The sequence below is a fragment of the Bidens hawaiensis genome, unplaced genomic scaffold (genome assembly GCF_021521415.1).
Source record: "Bidens hawaiensis isolate Kalapana, Puna unplaced genomic scaffold, B.hawaiensis_p1.1 tig00016829_1, whole genome shotgun sequence".
NCBI classification, from domain to species: Eukaryota; Viridiplantae; Streptophyta; class Magnoliopsida; order Asterales; family Asteraceae; genus Bidens; species Bidens hawaiensis.
The window spans coordinates 379,159-396,377 of NW_027492551.1; the positions used below are offsets into that span (position 1 = coordinate 379,159).

Below are 17,219 nucleotides of genomic sequence, written 5' to 3' on the forward strand. Positions count from 1 at the left end.
GGGCCGCTTTTGACGGCAGAGAGGTGGTTCCCTCTTAGGAGGTAGCCACCGCACAAGGAATCAGAGAAGCAACCGCTGAACGTTTAATGGATATTATTTGTTTTATTCATGTATATGGCGGCTTAGTTTTCTCCGGTGCTCACAATCAGGACAACAATTTGATTGTTTTCCGTTTAACTTTGATGCACGTATTTGCATTCAACACTTGAATTCGTATAAATTGTGACCATTAACTATTGTTTGATTATGTTAATTGTTAAACAAACCCTCTTTAAAATCTCAAAATCGACATTTGACACTTGGTTTCAACTAGCCAGGTCTTGAATTCTTCTCTACAATCAAGTCTCAATAAGAACAATGGGTTAACTACTTTGTTTTTCGTTCATAATATATTTATACTTATAATTATGCCTCCCCCCCCTTCTCTAAATAGCAAACTAAAAATGTACATGGTAAAATAATATATTTATACTTGAGGAAAGTTAACGCACAAATTAAATTAACGTACTAATTGTGATAATCAAGTATTGTAATTATATATTCAAGTAATTTAATTATGTAATTACACTATATTATAATTAAACTATGTTGTATATATAATAATACTACTTGATTCTCGTAGTTAGCAGGTTAACTTAATTTGTATTTGATCCAAACCCTTTATACTTATGGTTGTAGTACCTTAAAATATTGTACAATGAAAAGTTCTTGTGACGTAGTTATAGTTATCAACAACCACTGAATGTACATAAAATAAGTTCATACAGTAAAAATAAATACATGAATATAACAACAAAGAATGCAAGTTAATTTATGAAATGAAAACAAACATATTATGATATTAAGATTTGAAGCAAAAATTCCTCTCCAAGGTTCACACGGAAAACATGTTTCTTTTCGTTGCGCGCCTCTCATTAGAGAGGTTAAGAAATATATTCATCATTGACGGCCTAGAGTGAGGGCTCTTATGCACGCATGATAATGCAACCTCGACAAGTAAATTCACTTGCTCAGCAACTGGTTGCGCGGGTGGAGGAAGGCGTGTGTCCAAAAATTCAGTATGAGGTATGCCTTGTGTGTCTTCTAACAATGTGAGGAGATCTCCTGGATGCTTACCCATTATAACTTCTAGTGTTACCACCCCGAAGCTGTAAACATCACACTTCTCATTCACTTCCATCGTGTATGCAAGCTCTGCGAAACAAAATCTCACGTCAACATCATGCGTATACTATTAGTAGTTGAAATGTTGATTTATACCTGGAGCGAGGTAACCAAATGTTCCAGCAAAAGAAGTCCAGTTGGACGAGTCAGGCTTTAAAAGCCTAGTGGTGCCAAAATCAGACACATGAGCAACCCAATCGGAATCGAATATTACATTGTTGCTTGTTAAGTCCCTATGGATGATTGGCTGTGAACAATCATGGTGCATATAGGATAACGCCTTCGCAATACTTTTAACAGCCATCACCCTTTTTTTCCAATCAAATTCAACAGCCTGTTCCATGTCATTCAGTATGTTTCTTAAGCTCCCTCCTGCCAAGAACTCATACACCAAAAACGAGTGGCGTGAGTGTGAACAAAATCCGTAGAGTTTTACGATGTTTTGATGGCGTATTTCTGACAATGCCCGGATCTCTTTTTCGAAACTCTTGAGATTTTGCACCTCACCATCTTCTGGTGCGTGAAGTTTTTTCACCGCAAAAAGTTCAGATGACATTTCTGCTTTATAAACAGTTCCATATCCACCAACCCCCACAACATACTTCGAGTCAAAGTCCTCCAAGGCCTCAATGATTCTCTCATAGACCATTTTCCCATCATAGCTCCAAATGATAAAAGGTTTCGCATGTGTCTCTGGTGGCCTAATGGCTACATTCGGGTTTCTTTTACGGAGATAGCAGAACATGATGACAATAATAAGCACAAGCAATAAGAATCCCAATGTAGGAAGTACGATCAGAACCACAATCGTAACCTTCTTTTTATTACCTTGGTTGCTTGGTTGGATGGGACAGACTAACCCTGTGTTATTTCTGCATAACCCCTTGTTGTGTCCAAGTGCCTCCACTGGAGCATCTTCAAATGCTCTCATCTTTGGAAGTGGGCCCTCAAGTTGATTGAAAGATACATCAACTGTGGTTAAACTTAACATTTCCGTGAAACTTGAAGGAATAGAGCCTGTGAGGTTATTGTGAGAGAGGTTCAACATTTGTACAACCTTCAAACCTCCAAGCTGTGGCGGTATTGTCCGTGTCAAATTATTTCTACTTAGATCAAGGGATTCTAACTTCTCCAACTTGGAAATTTGTATGGGAATAGCTCCCTCAAGTTTATTATCGCTTAAGTTCAGGACCCTTAATTTTAAGCATTCTCCTAAAATTTCATTGATAGGCCCCATAAGTGAATTTTGTGCTAAGTTCAGTTCTTCTAAGTTGTTCAAATTACCCAACTCTAAAGGAATTGTACCTGATAGCCTATTGGCATCTAAGTACAAGTTCGCTAGGGAGCTTAATCTATCCAAGCTGGCTGGGATTTCACCAACCAAGTGATTTGATGAAAGATGAAGTCGGACTAATCTTGTTGCTCCTCCTAGCTTTGAAGGTATTTTTCCAGACAAGTTGTTGTTGGATATCTTTAAGTTAGTTAATTTAGGACAGGATCCCTTTGCTAGACACCTCACCGTAGAACCTATTGTAACTCAAATCCATATAATCCAACTCTGGATATATCCCAAAATCTTGAGAGATGTTTCCGGTCAGTTGGTTATTTTCAAGCCGTACTCTAAATAAGCTGCTACTGTTTTTCAAGCTCTTTGGTACATGGCCGGAGAAGAGATTGTGGCTTATTGAGAAATATGAAAGTAAACCGGAGATACAGACGTCGTTTGGTAAAGGACCAGAGAGCATGTTGTCATTCAGTTGGAACATTTCTATCTTAGTTAGATTCATATCTTGAGGAATGAAACCTACAAGATTATTCATGAACAAATACAGCTGAGAAAGGGGTGTTCTCATGCCTAATTCATGAGGTATGGAGCCACTGAAGTTGTTATTACCAAGATGCAACACTCTAAGCTGAGTGTAATTCACTAAATAATTCGGAATCGTCCCAGATATGAAGTTATCAAGTAACATTGTTCCTAGCCTACTGAAATTTTGGAAGGTAGCGGTTACCGCTAATTTGGTTCATGCCAATCTGAAGATCTATGAGATTCCAAGCCCCAGCAAGTGCGGACGGAATGGACCCAGAAAGTTGATTATGAAATAGATAAAGGAAATACAGATGAGTTAAATTTCCTATCGAAGAAGGAATGACTCCGGTAAGATTATTATAAGAAAAGTCTATGTTTTGGACCAAACTCAAGGTCCCAATTTCTGGAGGGATGGGTCCTTCAAGTTGATTGTCATATGATTCAAGAATAAATAGTTTTTTGAGGTTACCTATGTTATTTGGGATTTGACCAGTAAGGCGGTTACTAAACAAATGAAGTCTAGCTAAGTTTCTGAGGTTACCTATGCTATATGGGATATGACCGGTAAGACTGTTATTGAACAAATAAAGTTCCGTTAGATTTGTGAGGTTACCTATGCTATATGGAATATGACCAGTAAGACTGTTATTACCTAACCAAAGCACACCCAAAGATCTTAGCATTCCTATGTCGGACGGAATTTTCCCTGAGAGGTTATTCGAAGCCAGGGCTAAACATCTTAGATTGGACATGTTACCAATGCTGGAAGGAATGGAACCATAGAGCGAGTTAAATGAAAGATCAAAAGTTTCAACATTCCGTAGTGGCCATGTATCAAGATTATCAAGTGTACCTGTTAACTTTACATACTGAACTCTGATGGTTATTACATCACTTTCTGTACCGTTACTGCAACCGATTCCAGTCCAATTACTTAGGCAAGGGTTGCTTCCAACCCATGATGAGAGAGCTGATTGGCTTTGTTTATCAAGGCTGGCTTTCCATTTTATAAGAGCAGACGCTACAATTGTCGGTGTAGCAGTTGCAAGTGTAGGAACACGCAAAAGATGATAACAAGAGAATAATAATAATAATAATAATAATAATAATAATATTACCGCCATGGCGAGGGACATGAAAGATCGTATAATTAGAAGGTTACCAAATGGTATACCTCTCATCTTAAGGAAGCAAAAGATCCATCTTTAAGATACATGAAAGACAGAAACAAAGAGATGAGATTTGCAAAACACAAAAGGCTTGCTTTACTAACCAAGAATGCATGTTACCTATAGAAAATTAAATTACACATTGGCCCCTAATAACCTATCACTTCATCATGATAACCCTTTATATTGACTTGTTGTCAATTACACCCCAAAGTTGTAGATGCCAATAGGGGTGTTCATTGGATCGGATAACGGTTTGTTTAGCCGGTTTGTTGGCTTGTTTATATTTGACTCATGGGTAAAGTTTGACTGATTATGGGTCGAAACGGGGTTTTCTGGGGATTGTTGACTTTTTTAGTCAACTTTTAACTTTCTAGTGAAGGTTGACCTTTCCTTGTTTAGATTTAAAGGTAATCAAAAGTTTTAAAAATAAGCATGATTTATTGGCTAGCATGCATAATACATATTAATAAAACTACCATAAATCTATTCTGACTATTATATGAAATTAAAATACTGGAACATACGTATGAATATGATCTAACCGATAAATCTAAAAAATTTGATGAAAAAGTCAAAAGTTAAAGTTCTCTGTAGATGCTCAAACAAGTTGCACTTGGAGCTGGTTAATATAGTATTGGTGTATTACTATTCTTTTGTATTAGGTTGATATAAGATTACTATTTTATTATATAATATAATTTAGGCGGTAACAAATTAAAACATCAAGTTGTAAAAGGTTTCTTAAAAGTTTTTTTATTCATTAATAGTCTGTTTGATTGAAATCGTGCTTAAATTGAAATCACGCTTTAATTAAAAAATCACACTTTGTTCAAATTTTGTTTTGAGATCACACTTTGATGTCCAGAATGATTAGGCCCAGAGGTATACCTTAGCGTTCAGGGCGTTAAAGCTGAGTTGACCAGATTAACGAGTGACATACCACTACCATCATGGGTTAAGAGGCGTTAAATGCAAGGTGGGCACGTTAAAGTATTAATGGGCTTTGAAATCATCTACACACACAACCACAATAATTTAAGAATCAATTTTACATTAAATAAAAACAGGTAAATGAGGGTTAAACAATTTGTTCAAGGTGAGATGGAGTGAAATGAGGTAAAGTAGGTGACATGGTACCTACATGGAGTTAAGAAGCTTGAATGTATACCCCATGGCCTTATTGAATGATTTTGTGACGACATGGATCAAATTTGTGGTTCAATTATTTCATTAAATCATTGACTAACTTGATCCGAAAACTGAAATCACGCTTTGATTCTCACAACCGTATGGAGTAATTTTAAAGTGTTACTGATTCAAATTACGTTTTTATCAAAATTGACTTCCTCGTAGTCCTTATCAAAAAATAATTTTCGATTTACTTGAATGGAAATCAGTTTAGTTTTGCTGCAAAATAATTCCATGTGAATTGTTGCTAATCCATTTTGTCTAGGGGTGTGTTTTTTTAACCGTACCCAAATACCAAAACATTTGAACCTGAGTTAGAGAATACCCTAAAAACACTAACCCGACCAACCCGAACATATACTTATATGGGTTGGTTACATGATCTTTTTTTTCTCTCAACAACCCGACCCAAACAATCCGAACATTTATTGCCTTATCATTCTTTATAGATGTGTTTTGATTTGAAGTCTTTGGTATTTAAAATATTAGTTAGTTCGGGACTTTTGAACATTGTCATAATATGATGATTGAATTTTTATGATATTTATTTAGTAACATGATGATATTTTGTGAATTTTTTCCCTTTTTACATCTAAACCCGAATGCCATACAGCCCGAAAACCGAACATCCAGAACCCTACCAACCTGAATTTGTATGGGCCGGTTATCGGGTCATTTTCCTGTTCAAAAACCCAAACCTGACCTAAAGCCTAAAATATTAACCAGAAAACACCCCTAATTTGGTCCACTGCAATTTTATGAGCTAATTTTGTGGTTAATAAATTACGCTTTGGTCCACTTTAATAATTTCGGTTTACTAAAATCGATTTGTTCCCCTTTAATAAATTACGCTTTCAATTTCAATGTAATATTATGCTTTAATGTTACGTTGTTGTGCTTTTGTTTATGTTTTTGAACTATGAACTTTTATAAACAAATCAACAGCGAAACACCCAACCACACCCCTGCCTCCATAAGTCGGATAACAACACAACACCAAAAAACACAAAAAAGTTTTTTTTTCCTTTGTTTTTTTTTTGTGTGTGTTTGGTCTTGTGTTGTTCAATTGGTGTTTTGCCTTTATAAAAGTTCATAGTTAAAAAAAATAGTATTTCGGTAACCTTTTGACAAAAGCGTAAAATTAAAGAAGTAAAAGTTAACCATCTTCTTCTAGTTTTATAAAATAATGTGTTTGCATCACCATCTTCTACTTTAGGAGTTAATAACGTGTTCCCTTTAAGGCCAAAAATGTGATTTGCGATATCAAAGTACGAAACCTGTTATATATTTACGTTCAAGTTAATATTTAGTGAGGTCGAGAATTCCGGATCCGAAACGAGATCTTCGACAAGTGTTTAAATGGGAAAACTTCTAGAATGTTGTTAGGCTATAAATATGTTGTTTATCATATTTGTATGTGTGTGTTTTTGAAGGTGTAAATCACTCACCCAAGAGGAGCTCACCTTAGGCGGGGTCGGTTCTTGCTTAATGTATCAATCTTTAACCGACAACAAGATCATTCCTTTATTTTATCTTTATATTATGTATGCCTGGTCGTTTGATTTACCACACCCGTCTCGAACATTTATCAAGTGAAAAATCCGTTTGCGCGTAAGATCCGGTCGTTTGGGGCCTACAAGTGGTATCAGAGCGGGTCGAATCAACTGATTCAACTTTGTTCTTGATATTCGGGTTTTATTTCCGCTATTACCCGAACCGAGCCGTTAATTCCGTTGAAGTTTTGAAAATAAAGTTGGAAGTTTGGAAATGAAGTTTGAAGATTTGAGAAAATAAAGGTGTTTGAAGTTCGTCTTGTTCGCAGATCTGGATTCTCAACCTCATTTAAAGAAAGTTTTCCGGGCACTAGTGTACGATGATTGTGGTTCTGCTGGTGGTTAAGTACATCGATGGAAGGGTGGTTGAAGCAGCATGTGAAAATATATAGTGTTAATGGTGTTTGGTTGCAACTGGAGCCCGTTTTTCAGCACGAATGGCTGACATCGTCTAGGGTCCGACATGACCCGCCTTTCCAGCAATGAATCTAGTGGCGATGGTGGCTAAACACGAAATGCAAATCCATCTTGGTCCATTATCGGTGATGGTTTTTGAATGATTACGGTGGTAAACAATTTTCTGGCCAGAACCGACAGCCGTGGTGGAGATTGGCGGCGATGGAGTGTTTACCAAGAAGTTTATAAACCTAGAGCTGAGATGGCCGGCCGCCACCGGTGTCACATCTGGTGGTCCGTGGCTGGGTTGATGGTGGAGGTAGATGGAGTGGCCGGAGGTGGAGTGAAAAAGATGGCGGCGACGGTGTTTGAAATGGTGGCGGATGGGGTGATCGGAATCCGATTTTCAGGCGCTGGTCACCGATAGAGTGGTTGGCGGGTGCGTCTTAATTGCTTCCATCTCCTGGTTTGTTTTAGGGGGGGTTTTGGGATTGCTTATTTTTACCAATTTATAACTTATAAACTTTTTGAGAAATAATAAGGTGTTTGGGATTGCTTATATTGTGAGAGAAAAAGTTTCATAAGTTACAATGTTGTAACTTATTAACTTAATGAAGAGTTATAAGAAGGTAAAATAAGGAATCCCTAACACCCCCTTATTTTTTGTGTGCCCTAATCAAAATCATTTAAAGGATATGGGCTTATATGGATGTGGAAATTTGGGAGTGTTGTATATGGTGTTGTATATGGGCTGAATATGTTGTGGACTATATTTATAACAGTTGTGGGCTGAAGCTAATAATGAACTAGCTCATTGTTTTCCTATTTGGGCTACTAAGATTATCTCTTTGGTGCCAGATGTATGTAAGTTAATTTTTGGCTAAAGATGGTTGATTATTTTTTGTTGATGATGTTCGGGGTTGACCAAACTGAAGAAAGTCAAAATTGATATGGTTTTCGTCATTGTTGGACCGTGTTCAAAGCGTATTATTTCTATATTTTTTAAGACGCTTAAAAAGGAAATAATAAGCTTTGTCATTTGATCGTTGTCCCTTGTATTTCTCCGAGCCCTTCTTAACCTATATTTCTTGAAAATCCGAGATGGATAAAGAAGCGAGAACGTCTTCATGAATGAATTATGTGGGTCATACCTCGAGGCGGTGATCGAAGAGGCTTCGGTTTATCGGGCGAAAATGCGAGACATGGTTTGACAATGTTTTGATATCATAGGTCAAGGGGGGTGGTTGTAAGGCAAAAATGTGACTTGCGATATCAAAGTACGAAACCAGTTATATATTTACGGTCAAGTTAATAATTAATGAGGTCGAGAATTCCGGATCCGAGACAAGAGCTTCGACACGTATTTAAACTTCAACGGGAAAACTTCTAGAATGTTGTTAGACTATAAAATGTTGTTTATTATCTTTGTATGTGTGTGTTTTCTAATGTGTAAATCACCCACCCAAGGGGAGCTCGAGCTCACCTTGGGTGGGGTCGGTTCTTGGTTAATGTATCAATCTTTAACCGACAACGAGATCGTTCCTTTATTTATCTTTATATTATTTATGTTCGGTCGTTTGATTTACCACACCCGTCTCGAACGTTTACCAAGTGCAAAATCCGTTCGCACGTAAGATTCAAATAGTTTCAAGCTCCAAACGGCTAAAAAGCCACTTTATAGTGGTCATACCTGGTACTGGATTGGGTAAGATTACATGGTTTTTACAATAACCGGTTTTTTTGTGTTCAGTTACCGTACCGGTTTTTATGTGCTCCAATGTCATGAACCATGAATTAATTTGTTTAAACAGTTATTGGGCTTCAAATCAAACTACTTGGCTGCAACCGTAAGACGGCTTCAAGCCTTTTTGATCATAGTCGGCGATTTGATGGAGAGTTCTTGATGGTTTCCTCTTAGGAGGTAGCCCGCGCACAAGGAAACAGAGAAGCAACCTCTGGACGTTAAATTAATATTATTTATTACATAATTTATGTATATGGCTTCTTAGTTTGCTCCGGTAGAACTACGGTTTGATTGTTTTCAATTAGCTTTGCTGCACATATCTATTCAACACTAGGTCTTGTTGGTTGTTTTCTTCTTTAAAATCAAGTTTTAATAAGAAAATTGGACTAACTACTTTGTCTTTTGTTCATATTATATTTATACTTATAGTTGTGCTTTCTTTTGTTCTCCCTTTAACAGCAAATTACTAAATACAAACATGGTAAACTGACAGAGAATGTACATATTATATTTATACTTAAGGTAGTAGTTTCATTAAATATTGTACTATGAAAAGTTCTTGTGATGTAGTTATAGTTATCAACAACCACTGAATGTACATAAAATAAGTTCATACAGTAAAAATAAATACATAGAATATAACAACAAAGAATGCAAGTTTTTATTTATGAAATGAAAACAAACATATTATGATATTAAGATTTGAAGCAAAGGTTCCTCTCCGAGGTTCAGAGGGACATCATGTTTCTCACGGCTGCACGCCTCTCATTAGAGAGGTTAAGAGTAATATTCATCATTGACGGCCTAGAGTGAGGGCTCTTATGCACGCATGATAATGCAACCTCGACAAGTAAATTCACTTGCTCAGCAACTGGTTGCGCGGGTGGAGGAAGGCGTGTGTCCAAAAATTCAGTATGAGGTATGCCTTGTGTGTCTTCTAACAATGTGAGGAGATCTCCTGGATGCTTACCCATTATAACTTCTAGTGTTACCACCCCGAAGCTGTAAACATCACACTTCTCATTCACTTCCATCGTGTATGCAAGCTCTGCGAAACAAAATCTCACGTCAACATCATGCGTATACTATTAGTAGTTGAAATGTTGATTTATACCTGGAGCGAGGTAACCAAATGTTCCAGCAAAAGAAGTCCAGTTGGACGAGTCAGGCTTTAAAAGCCTAGCGGTGCCAAAATCAGACACATGAGCAACCCAATCGGAATCGAATATTACATTGTTGCTTGTTAAGTCCCTATGGATGATTGGTTGTGAACAATCATGGTGCATATAGGATAAGGCCTTCGCAATACTTTTAATAGCCATCACCCTTTTTTTCCAATCAAATTCAACAGCTAGTTCCATGTCATTCAGTATGTTTCTTAAGCTCCCTCCTGCCAAGAACTCATACACCAAAAACGAGTGGCGTGAATGTGAACAAAATCCGTAGAGTTTGACGATGTTTTTATGGCGTATCTCTGTCAACGCTCGGATCTCATTTTCAAAACTCTTGAGATTTTGCACCTCACCATCTTCTGGTGCGTGAATTTTTTTCACCGCAAAAACTTCAGCTAACATTTCCGCTTTATAAACAGTTCCGTATCCACCAACACCAACAACATACTTCGAGTCGAAGTCCTCCAAGGCCTCAATGATTCTCTCATACACCATTTTCCCATCGTAGCTCCAAATGGTAAAAGGCTTTGCTCGTGTCTCTTGTGGCCTTATGGTTACATTAAGGTATCTTTTACGTATATAGCACAATATGACGACAATAAAAAACACGAGCAACAAGAATCCCTATGTAGGAAGTATGATCAGAACCACAGTTAAAACCTTCATTTTTTTACCTTGATTCCTTAGTTGGATGTCACAATCTAATCTTGTGTGATTTCCGCATAACCCCTTGTTATGTTCAAGTGCTTCGATTGGAGCATCTTCGAAAACTCGCATATTTGGAAGTGGGCCCTCTAGCTGATTAAAGGATACATCGACTGTGGTTAAACTTAACATTTCAGTGAAACTTGAAGGAATAGATCCTGTGAGGTTATTGTGAGAGAGGTTCAACGTTTCTACAACCATCAAACGCCTAAGCTGTTGCGGTATCCACCCAGTCAAAGTATTTTTACTAAGATCAAGGGTTTCTAACTTTTCGAGCTTGGAAATTTGTACAGGAATAGATCCCTCAAGTTTATTACTGCTTAAATTCAGGATCCTTAACTTAAAGCATTCTCCTATATTTTCATTGATTGGGCCGTTAAGGGAATTTTGTGCTAAGTTTAGTTCTTCTAAGTTGTTCAAATAACCCAACTCTGAAGGAATTATACCTGACAGCTTATTACCATCCAAGTACAAGTTAACCAGTGAGCTTAATCTTTTAAAGCTCTTTGGGATGTCACCAACCAAGTGATTTGATGAAAGATTAAGCTGGACTAATCTTGTTGCTCCTCCGAGCTCTGAAGGTATTTTTCCAGACAAGTTATTGTTGGATATCTTTAAGCTAGTTAAATTAGGACATGACCCCCACTTGCTAGACACCTCACCATAGAACTTATTGTAACTCAAATCCATATAAATTAACTCAGGGTATATCCCAAAATCTTGAGAGACGTCTCCAGTGAGTTGGTTATTTTCAAGCCGAACTCTGACTAAGCTTCTACAGTTTTTCAAGCTCTTTGGTACATGGCCTGAGAAGAGATTGCCGCTCACAGTGAAAGCTACAAGTAACCCGGAAACACATATATTGTCTGGTAAAGGACCAGAGAACATATTTTTAGATATAGATAGTATTTCCAACTTAGTTAGATTCATATCCTGAGGAATGAGACCATCAAAATTATTCATGTGCAAGCTAAATTGAGCAAGGGATGTTCTCTTTCAAATTCACATGGTATGAAACCACTAAAATTGTTCTCACCTAAGTGAAAATATGTAAGCTGAGTGTAATTTGCAAAAGACTTTGGTATTGACCCCGATATGAGGTTCTCACTTAAGGTCATCATTTCTATCCTACTGAAATTTCCGAATGTAATTGGAATGGTACCTGTGATATGGTTTCTGTCAATCACAAGATCTTTGAGATCCTGAGCCCGAGCAAGTTCGGATGGAATGGACCCAGAAAGTTGATTATAATACAGATAAAGGTACCAGAGAGAGGTTAAATTTCCTATTGAGGAAGGAATGACTCCAGTAAGATGATTAGCAGACAAGTTAATATTTTGGAGCAAACTCACTGTCCCAATTTGTGGAGGGATGGGCCCCTCAAGTTTATTGAAACCTAAGTCAAGATAAACCATTTTACTGAGGTTACCTATGCTATATGGGATAAGACCAGTAAGACTGTTAGCCGCCAAAGAAAAATTAGTTAAAGAACTTAGCATTCCTATCTCTGATGGAATCATTCCTGAGAAGTTATTAGATTCCAGGTGTAAATATCTGAGATTAGTCATGTTCCCTATGCTGGAAGAAATGTGGCCATGAAGCAAGTTATATGAAATATCTAAACTTTCAAGATTTCGTAATGAAGACATATCAAGATCATCAAGTGTACCTGTTAAGCTTAGAGATTTAATTGTGATACTTGTTACAACGCTTTTACCGTTACTGCAACCGATTCCCGTCCAATTGTTATGACACGGGTTGCTTCCGACCCATGATGAAAGAACTGACTGGCTTTGTTATATCAAGGCTGGATTTCCATTTCAGAAGAGCAGATGCAACTGTTGTTGGTGTAGCGGTTGCAAGTGAAGGGACACACACAAGATTATAACAAGATAATAATAATAATAATAATAATAATAATAATAATAATAATAATAATACAATTGCAAGTGAGAGAGACATGAAAGACCCTCTCATTTGAAAGAAGAGGTTATGAAATGGTATGAGATGCAAAGAGTTGTGGAATAAGTTTGTAGAACTCAAGACTTTCTTAATTACTAACAGCCACAGGGTATGATTAATGTTACTTATAGAAAATAATATTACACGGTGACACCCTGATGACCTATCACTTTATCATGATGACTCTCTGTGTTGACCAATTGTTAATGTCACCCCAAGTTGTAGATCCAAAAGGATTACTATTAGTGTCTGCAAGTTGTTTAATTTTAGAAAAATACGCAAACAGGCTTCAGTTGTTCTCAAGCTTTCATAAACACTATATGTTCAGTGAAAAACTTTAGTGAACACCATTCAGGTGGTGTTTGTTTTTTCTGAAAAGTTCTTCCTGGCCGCTTCTGTTTCTGAAAAATACGCAAACATGTTTGTGTTCGTTTATTTACTAAAACTTATTAGTACTAATATAATTTTTTTCACTTAAATTAGCGAACGAACATGAATATGTACATATCTCGCTCATGAATATTCATTTAAATTATTTATTAGTTACTAGTAATACTACTTTAATAGTCAGAGAAGCGAAGATTGAGAGAGAATGAAGCAATATTTCTTTTGAATATTACTTTTTAAGTATATCACATAAATAAAGATTTTGAGGTTAAAATACCATTATTTCTTTTAACTATTAATTTTATTAGTCTGTTAATATATATTTTTTAGGACTAGTTAGCTAGCTTACTTTGTAGAGACTTTTGCTTTTTAGTGGGAGGCCATGGGTTCTAACCCAGGCAAGTGATGATGTAAATATAGGAGTAATAGCGGATTTAAGCCGTTAAAAAAAGACCAAAATAAACACCTTACATATAGTGCACATGACTGAATTTAATAGACAAATAAATTATGAAATTTGTCACAAAACTTATACTTAGAAGGATATTTTTATTATTTTCTTGATTTAAGGACGAAACTCAATATTTCCTTGGTACATACAGGACGTGTTATTTACTCATATTGATTTGATCTATCAAAGTCTTACAAAATTGATATTTTAGCAGGGAGTCAATTGGGATGGATATACCTCACTTATTCTTTTATCTTGACAATTTGCTAGAATCTAACAAAGACTTTGAGAAGTTTATCTCTAGGTCTCGTGCAAGCTTGATCACACACCAATTCAGATCATTATATTACCAATAGATGTGGTAATCAAATCAAAATAGAGAATAAAGACAAGGAATAAGTAAAAAACCCAATAGATTCAAGTAACAAACATAATATGTTAATGATAAAGGCAACGATACGATACAATCGATTTAGTCCTTGCTATTCTTTTATAATAATAGCTAACACGAGCCCTAACACAATCTTATTCAACGACCAACTAAAATGACCAAAAACGACCACTATTTATAAGCAGGGGAAGTGTCGCGAACAGACAAGCAGCCACACTTCAAAGGGTCACATTTTGTTACCAGACATCAAAGTTATCTTCAATAATGTTGATATGTAGTGCAGCCTAATAGATCCTACATATGTCATGTTCTATAAATTATCTTCTCATTGTTTCAGAATGTTCATTGTAAAAATGATTTTCTCGTTGCTTTAGATCATGTGTTGAATCTCTATATCAGTCGTCCAAAGCGATGGGTAATTGTTGTACTCAAAGTTACATCCTTAATAGAAGCTTTCTATATTATATCTTAGTTTATGTTAATGCCAAGTATTCTGAAATCGGTCAATCACATATGCAGCTGAAGCAATCTAAAGAAGGTGGCATCATATAATGTCATAAAGTGGGATTTTATGAAAGGTGGAGACTTGGGTTCTTTTGATAACATCGGTAGTAGGGGTGTGGTGGGACGGGAGCTACTAAGTATAGTAGTACATGGAGTAATAGATTTGTAGGTGGGAATTGAATTTGGCACTTTGGAGCGGGAAAAAAATTGGGTCAGTGGTATTATGGGGGGTGGCGACATGGGCATTGAAGTTGGAGTTGTTGGTGCACGATGCATATGTTGGTGTTGGTGATGCCGAGATTAGGGGTGGAAGGGCTTGTTTTTGGTCGGTTATTATCGAGGAGGTGTTGAGATTAGGGGTGGAAGGGCTTGTTTTTGGTCGGTTATTATCGAGGAGGTGTCAGAGAAATTCTGGTGAGACCGGCGGCAAGGTTAGCGGTAATTTGATTCATGGTGGTAATGAGGGAGTTAAAGTTGAACTTGGCTAAGGCGGCTTGTTGGGCAGCGAATGATTCTTGTTGGATCAATAGCCGATCAGTTTTGTCGACCATGGCCATGATCAGGTCTTCACCCGGTGAAGGAGGTATGGGAACAATTGATGAAAGCATCAAATTGATAGAGACCAATTCAAGATGATCAATCTCCCAATAAACCCGTAAAGTGGGTTAGGCTCCAAGAACAAAAGAGAAGAATAGAAATCGAACTTGAGACAATCATCTGATTATTTTTCTTATTGAAACGATTACAATTTATAGGAAAAGAAAACATATAAAATAAGAAAATATAATAAGGAAATACAATTAAAGTATAATATGGAAAGTAAATAATAGATAAATTTTAATTAATATATTAAACTTTAATTAATATAATATATCATATCAGTAGGTTATGAAGACATCCTAACCTTCCATTGTTGTAATCAACAGTTAAGATCCAAGTGTAGGAAACAAAAAAAGGTTATGAAGGGTATATTTAAATAGCCACTTTTGTTCACTTTTTGAGTTTTTTCAATACAAAAAGTGGATTTTTTCCCTTCATTGTACAACATTTTTGCCCCAGATTTTTATTGTGCTATGTTTTTTGTATTGAATTTTTTACTGATTTTAACTTTTTTGTGCTGAAATGTTTTTATTGAATTTTTTGTGCTTTGTGTGTTTTTTTTGTTGGTTTTTGTACTAGATTTTGTGTTGGATACCCGATTTTTTATTTTGTACATTGAGAAAACAATCGAATGAAAGCTTGAATTTTAGGACTAAAATTCTCACTATACCTAATCAAAGAGGAGTGTCAATGGCATCTTCGTAATCCTTCTATAACTATTTAGAGAACATCCTTTTTCTAAGAGCATTTAAATTCTAAACCGACTTATTTATTATGTTCGATAAGGATTAAATTCGAAATTAGACTCATCAAATTTCAGTGTGTAAGTGCATTTCAAATAACAAACATCTATACACTACTTAGTCAAATCATTTTGTTATTATTATTATTTTTAAGGGAGGGGGAGGGGGGGTTTAAACTCGAAAAATGGGGAAAACATTTTAGTTTTGTTTTTGTTTTTTTATATATGAGTTATACTTTATTATTATTATTATTTTTAGGGGGGGGGGGGGGGGTGGGTTTGAGCCCACAAACATTTCTCACATTTGTGTCTCCATGTGCAATTTAACTTTTCCCTAAATGTATATACAAATCAATATTAATATAAATTTTATAGTGGATGGATGTAAGCCGTTTAAAAAAAGAAGAAAACAAAACAAAAGTAAAGGTGGATGTGTCCTGCTTTTTCTTTAATAACTGATGGCCACACAATATTTTTCTTCTATATTGATATATCTATCACAGACCTAGTGATTTGAAGCTTTTCGAAAACTACAAGGACTTATTATAGGGGAAAGGTATTGACACGGTAAGGTGCGGTACCATGGAAACACCGGCCCGACATGCTTGGTACCACTTCGGAACAAGCCCACCCGGGTTCCATTTTCCGAATACATTATGAAATTAAATTTTTAGTTTTGACCACTATAACCCATTTTACCATCTTGTTTATTTATTTAACTATGTTTGAAATTCATTCATCGACTACACGTACATGTTTGAATAAAGAAGATATTAAATAATTCGTAATTAATAAAGATTACGGAAGGCGAGCTGGGATATCAGCTAAAATGGAAGCCCCCGTAAACTTCCTTACAGACCCCACGGAAGGGATATCCACTCTACGGCCGGCATATTTGCTCGTCTTTGGTTGGGCCGGGGGAAAACACGCTTGTGTTGACCTCACATGGGTATCTCCCTTAGCTGGTTTGAGGGATAATGGGTTTGTAGCTGGGCAAGCAATGAAAAGGGCTGAAACGAAGAAGGTGGAGAAACATGCTAAAGCCTGCGAAGAGAACCAACATGTTTTTGTCCCTTTGGCTTTTGATACATTTGGCTCCTTGGCACCGGAAGCTATCCGTTTCCTAACCAGGGTCCAACGGGTTGTGCATAGCAATGTGTCGACTCCAAAGGGGCAGGGGTATGTCTTTAGCAGGTTAGGGTTTGCAATTCAGAAAGAGGTGGTGGCGTAGCTTGTTGCCCGCCTACCTGCTATGTTGATGTAATATCTATGTTTCTA

The 17,219-nt window shown here is 36.5% G+C and overlaps 2 pseudogenes across 2 annotated transcripts; both read right to left on the reverse strand.

Moving 5' to 3' along the window:
- Nucleotides 1–790: 790 nt before the first annotated feature.
- On the reverse strand, nucleotides 791–4,155 carry LOC143552240 (uncharacterized; annotated as a pseudogene). The gene is made up of 2 exons (XR_013138614.1): nucleotides 1,261–4,155; nucleotides 791–1,194 (listed from the first exon to the last, which is right to left on the reverse strand). The product of XR_013138614.1 is annotated as an uncharacterized LOC143552240 (transcript).
- A 5,586-nt stretch (nucleotides 4,156–9,741) lies between these two features.
- On the reverse strand, nucleotides 9,742–12,805 carry LOC143552241 (uncharacterized; annotated as a pseudogene). The gene is made up of 2 exons (XR_013138615.1): nucleotides 10,142–12,805; nucleotides 9,742–10,075 (listed from the first exon to the last, which is right to left on the reverse strand). The product of XR_013138615.1 is annotated as an uncharacterized LOC143552241 (transcript).
- Between the last annotated feature and the right edge of the window lie 4,414 nt (nucleotides 12,806–17,219).